Below are 6,743 nucleotides of genomic sequence, written 5' to 3' on the forward strand. Positions count from 1 at the left end.
ATTTTAGTTCCTATTTTATAAGACATTTCATGCTTAAAATACGATTTTGTTGATTTTTCTGTCTGTCACATTTACAAGGAGAGGAACGTTGAAGTGGATTTCCTTTCTAAAAAAGGTTTACAATAAGTTATGTACATCAGGCATATAAAAAAGTCAGTGAATGGGCAGGTCATCGAGACGAATCAACCGCCAAATGGTTAATGGCTCTATCTGATGTGGTTTCGTTTTGCTCTCCTAGCCATTGTTTTATGGTTTTACAGGACAAATTTTCAGTTTTATATGTTGTGTTTATATGTTTTTGTTGTATATGTCCTTCAGAATATGATGAATTTTGAAAATTATTTTTTGATATGGACAGGTTGTTTTCTCCAATGCTTGGAGAGACCCGATTATATGGTATCAAACTTATTATATGTTTATTTATGCTTTTTTGTATTAAGTGATGTTTTTTCCACTTTTATCAGTATGTTTTGCTTTCACTTTCTGCTTTTTGTGGATTCATAGTCTTGATCATGAATGCTTAACTTCATTCACCTATGTAACTTTTTATCCTCTTAATACAAAGTTTGGTTTTTCCCTTGGAAAATAAAAATGTACAAACTTTTATTAAAATAAAGAAAATGTACTGCATAAATAAAAAACAAGAACAATTGTTACATTTATTTAAATGAGATGGTAGTAAGTTTTGGAGTAAATTTATTATTAGTAAAACCAAATAAACTAATATCATTAGTTTCAAAAATGTATTTTAGAAATATTTATGAACCCCATAATGCCATGTACACCATTTCAAATGTTCCTATAGAGGATGAAATATTTTTTCTAGAAGACATAGAGTCTGGGATTAAGTGACTCCGAATTGGAAAAGCTAAGGATATGGGAATCTATCATGTTGGAATTTTAAAATAGGAGGGTCTATCCTCATCTTTCACATACACAAGCTCTTCAATTTGACAGTGAAGTAAGGCTTCCCTAAGCCTTGGATAATAGCCTCATTGTACCTATCTTTAAAAGTGGGGATAAAAACATTCCCTCTAATTATAGGACCATTATTATTAGTGCCATTTTAGATAATCCATATGAAATTATTTTAGAAAAGAAAATTAGCTTATGGTTGGAAGGCCATGATAAAAGAGCTAAATGTCAATCTGTGTTTAAGAGATATCGTTCAATTGTGCACCACCTCGTTACTCTAAGGATCATTACAAAGGAGTGTCCAATATTAAAATCAACCTCCTTCGTTGCTTTTTGGACTTCAAAAAAGCTTTTGACATTGCTCCCAAGACAAAAATTTGGAAGAGGTTGGAAGAGATGAAGGTTCCTCTTGAGTTGAAGGTTGTTGTGACAAGGTTGTATGAGAATGTTATTGCCAAGTTTAGGACCACTAAGGTTTGGTTGGAAGATAGTAATTGCAATATTGGAGTCAAGAAACTGCGTCCCTTATTCCTTGCTCTTTTTAGCATGTACATTGATAATTTAGAATAACGTTGGGAAGAAATGGGTTGTGTTAACCCCACTCTCATTGGTATAATCATCATTCTTCTTCTTAACACTGACGATATTGTTCTTTTGGCAAGGAATCTTTACAACTTCAGAAAGAAACTCAAAATCCTCCAATATTTTTGTTCGAAGATGGGTATGAATGTTAATACTGAAGAAGAAAAAAAAAAGTCATAATTAAATCTAAAAAGATCACATACAATACTTTCTTATATGACAACAACAACTTGGAGGTAGTCCCTTCATACAAGTATCTTGGAATCAATATCCGTCACAAGCTCAACTAGAATAATATCATTGAAAAAGGGTAATGGAGGATGGAAATCTTATTATGGACTTGAAAATAACTTTAAGTTAGTAGATATTTAGATGAGATAAATAAATAAACTCCTCCTTAAGTCTTTTTTCACCCTTATTATTTTATGTTGATGTGAGGTTTGGAGATGTGGAATCTTCTGAGAGTTATGGAGGAAGATAGAACAAATCCAAATGAAACTTATAACATATAATATTAAGATTTAAGAAACTACACCCCATCCTATCCTCTTCATCAAAAGAGTTCTTTTCACTATTTAAAACATGGCTACGATTATGTATCTTATGTATAAGATGATGTTAAACAACATGGAAGACATTATGTTTCATAAAATTTCTTTTAACTCTAGCCGAAACCATGTTCAGCTCAAGCGAGGATGGCATAATGATGCCCAAGAAAGATGAAACTAAGATTATAAGGAGCCGATCAATCCAAATCTAGAGAGTCGAAATATCTCTCTATCTTGAATAGTATAAAGAAGAAAATAAGCATCTCCAATAAGAGAATAAATTTTCACAAACTCAATAGTGAAATTGTGTATTGGTTAATTCCCAAAACATCATGGGATGAAAAGGTGTCGCTTTTGTGGTGTCAAGAAAATTGAAAATGGAAAACATTTTCTCTTAAATCTTCTAACTAATACGTAAATTAAAATCTAATTTTAAAAATATTAATCATACTATCAATCTAATTCTTTAACTCAACAAAATTATAAAAATCTTTAATCTCAATGTTATTTAAATCTAAAAACAATTTTTTTTTTAAACATATAAATACAATTTTAAAAATAAGAAATATTTTATCTTTGTAAAATCCCCTTAATCAAATTTAATGAGCATGATCATTACTTTATTATTATTATTTATAAAACATTTATGAAAATATATTTTTTTTAATTAAATTGTTGCCCAACCTTTTAATTGATATATTTTCATATTTACATGCCTAAAAAGATGTTACTTTAATATTATTATTTATAAAACAATTATGAAAATATTTTTCTTAATTAAAACATTGACCAACCTTTTAATTGATATATTTTCATGTTTACATACCTACAAAATAAGTTATCTTAACTTAAAGAACATTTTAATTACATAAAACATATCATTCTAAACTATTTTTAATCTCAAATACTTTAAAGTATCATTCATTCCCATATATTTTTTGCTATTAAAAAACAACTTATTAAGAAAACAATACACAATAAAGTAGAAATAAATGATTCATTTTTTTGGTTGCTATTTGAGCCGGTATGCTCATTTTGCAGCTCATTATGATGTGTAACAGTGTTTATTCGCATCAAAATTGAAATTTTGCTCATGTCAACCAAAAAAACTAAAAAAATTAAATTAAATAACCATATAAAACATTTAAATAATATTACCTCATAAAAAATTTGGATCCCAAATTAGATCCCTCTAAACTCATATTAGATCCATATTTAAGATATATCTATACCAATAAAATACAAAATATACCAATAAAATAAAATATTTTGTGATTTCCTACCATTGCTATCAAAGATTTAGAAAATTCAATACTCTATCACTGAAAGCTCTCTCTATATTGGTGCTCTTCTCATAGAGTCTATCGCTGAAGGCTCTCTCTATATTGGTGCTCTTCTCATAGAGTCTATCGCTGAAGGCTCTCTATATTGGTGCTCTTCTCATAGAGTCTATCGCTGAAGGCGCTCTCTATATTGGTGCCCTTCTCATAGAGTTAACTTATATAATATTTAGATGGGTTAAAATGTTGATGGTATTTTTTTTATTTAAGTGGGGTTAATATGTTGATGGTACTTTTTTCAAAATGATGATACTGTAAACAAGATTATTTTTGTTAATCGTCAGTGCCTTGGATGTATGGGTCATATCAGTTTATTAAAACAGTTTCTATTAATAGAAAATCTGTTGTTTTTTTCCTTTTCGTCTGTTGTTTTTCTTTCTTTTTGTGCTTTTCCTGAATCAGTTTCTCCGGCGATGAATGCTAAAAGGGCTTATTAAAACAGTTTCTATTAACAGAAAATCTTAAAATACGTTTTTAACTTTTCGTGCTTTTCCTAAAATATCTCTGCGTTTTCTGTAAACAGGATTATTTTTTGTTAATCGTCAGTCCCTTGCATGTACGGGTCATATCAATTTATTAATCAGTTTATTTTCTATTAATATGAAATCTGTTGTTTTTGTTAATCAGTTTATTTTCTATTAATAGGAAATCTGTTGTTTTTTTCCTTTTTGTCTGTTGTTTTTCTTTTTTTGTGCTTTTCCTAAATCAGTTTATGGGGCGATAGATGCTAGAAGGGCTTATTAAAACGGTTTCTATTAATAGAAAATCTTAAAATACGTTGTTTTTTACTTTTCGTGCTTTTCCTAAAATATCTCTGGGTTTTTCGTACACAAACAAAAGCGGATGTCAAATTTCGGTGAAAGCGGAAATTAAATTCCGGTAATCTCTCTGTGAGAGTTAAATTCCGGTAATTTCAAATTTGGTTGAGAAATGGTTGTTCGAATGGAATGAAAAGCAAAAAGCATAACCGTTTGGAAAGAAGAGGATATAAGACATTCTCAGTGCCAACATACTCTGAATTTCATCTTCGTCTCTGCTCTGCTCCGCGTCTTCTGGTTTCTTGTTTTTTGGGTTGATATGTGTTTGTTCCATTGCATGGCCATGCATTTTATTTTTTACAGCCCATTTTCTTTCTTGTTTTTTTAGTTTTGTTGGGATCGCCATGGTTGCTTTTGGATTAAGTTTTTTTACCTTTTTCATAATTTTACAGTGTGCTAGCAATGTTTGCCCGATTTCACTTTGTTGCGGGAGGCAGAGCAGAGATAGATAGGTGAAAATGAAGCCAGTGATATTTGGATTTATATTAGTCTATCCATTGAAGTGGATGGGCAGGTATTCCTTTGTTTAATCAGCAGCAGTACATATTCAGATTATTTTGGAAGTGGCCTCTCAACTAATGGCTACGCATAGAGGCTCAGTAATTGTTTTATGGTTCGTTTTCTTTTATTATATATCTCTGGCAATTCTTGCTAATGATTCTTATTTTGTCACTGATATCTAAATCTATGTATTTCATTCTGTACTAGGTGGTGTTTCTTTTCTCAAACTTTCCGGGGCAGGGTTTATATGGTCTGCAGTGATATTGGGGAAATGAGATGACAAGCCGGAAGATGAAAAATAAGTACGTACATTCTTCGGTTGGCCCTGGAATCACGTGGCGCACGTTCTGTTATAGTCTCCCCATATACAAATGATGTAATTCAGGTATACATTTTGATTATGTCACTACAATTTAGGTAAATTCTGCTAACCATGCTCTTGATTTACTTATTTGAGAGTTTTATATCACAATTTAACTTTAATATCGGGATGATTATGTAGCTGTGAGCTGTATTAACATTACATTTTATTTGTTCCTTACATCAGGTATAATGTTCATATTTTGCCTCAGTTTTGTCTTTGCCTAGGTGAGTTTTATTTATTGCAGGATGTACAACAGAAGATAGATTTGGATTTCCAAGAAGCTAACCACTTGAGGGGAGGAGTAGGTATGCTTTAGCCTGCATATAGCCTTAAGAATTATTTCATGGTCCTATTCACAGGAGAGGTTCGACCCTTATTTATTTTTAAATTTCAAAACAAAATTGCGTGCAAGGAAATCTCAAGGGTGTAAATCTCATTTGCTTAAGGGTTTTAGTGTTGTCCATGATCTCCAATGAATGTGCTCTGCTCTGCAACAGGTAAAGAGGGTTTGCCAGTGGGAGGAAGATGAGAGCAGAGGCGTCGGTTCTTTAGTTTTCTTTTTAAGGTAAAAGCGCAAGGTATGGATTATCTATCCATTATCTCTAATTAGAATGGCCGCATTTACATATAATTAGAAAAGTGTTTGCACTTTGCAAGTTTGCAGTATTGAATGCTGACGAGGAATACTACCAGTCTTCTCTTTTGTATTTTGTGTGAGGTTGGCTTACGTTCAGACTGCGCGAGAAAGGTAGACATTCTGTAATACTCTGTGTAGGTAGGAACAATCTGGTAGGTACGATCCTCTTGTGGGGTATACTGTTCACGTGCTTAGTCCGAAGTTGATACTAAAACCTTGTCCATAAAATCTGTTCTCTCAAAACTGAATCAGAATTGTCTCCTACTAATTAACCCATCATAACTCAAAGAAATAGATGAATCTAGGATGAGAGTAATCCATATATGTCGTTTGGGGTTTGGCCTTTCCTCCCATGCAAGTCGAACTCGAGATTTTTTCAGATTTTTTTCCATGTTCTGATACATTACTTAGCTGATCTAAATAAAATGGTATAGAAGATTAGAGAAGGCACTTTGCAATCGATTGATCTTGTTATATATACCTATGGATGACTTAATAACTCCAGTGAACGAGATAAGAAGGATACTATGCATGGAGGTTATGGACTGCACTTTCTTCCGTAGCTGTTGTGGGTGGATAGGGCTCTGGGAATCGCCCGTGCTGGGGAGCACTTGCAGAAAGGTTTTCTGGTTGAATAGTTGCTTGTTCTTCAATTGCACAACATTGTTGAAGGAAGATGGTATTACGCCGAGTTCCTTAACCTACCCACGTTCTTAGGACGGTTCGAAATGAAGGATCAAAATGCAGGCAAGCTAGGCGTCGTGTAAAGTTAAAGTTAGTCTCCTCTACCCGTCTGTCTGATTGAACCATCCCCTAAATTTTTGTAAAACAATTATCAATTTGTCATTTCTGCTTGTAGATTTTCATGACTGATCCCGTGGGTGTATTGAAGTCGTTGTTTCTGTAAGCATATTGAATGCTTCAGATACTTGTGTGGTATGAAAGTGGTGGAGCCCTCATACAGTGGATTGAAGTTTTTCTTTGGAAACATGTTTGTCAAGGGCTCAAGATATCTCCGTAGGAGTCTCTGTGCGGAGC

At 32.5% G+C, this 6,743-nt stretch overlaps 1 long non-coding RNA gene across 1 annotated transcript; it reads left to right on the forward strand.

Moving 5' to 3' along the window:
* Window positions 1-4,422: 4,422 nt before the first annotated feature.
* On the forward strand, window positions 4,423-6,376 carry LOC149201588 (uncharacterized). The gene is made up of 2 exons (XR_016253450.1): window positions 4,423-4,816; window positions 4,912-6,376. It is a non-coding gene; the product is annotated as an uncharacterized LOC149201588 (long non-coding RNA).
* Window positions 6,377-6,743: the final 367 nt, after the last annotated feature.

This window comes from Pinus tabuliformis, chromosome 2_1 (assembly GCF_031772625.1).
Source record: "Pinus tabuliformis cultivar Carrire ecotype Pingquan chromosome 2_1, CPIR1, whole genome shotgun sequence".
Lineage (NCBI taxonomy): Eukaryota > Viridiplantae > Streptophyta > Pinopsida > Pinales > Pinaceae > Pinus > Pinus tabuliformis.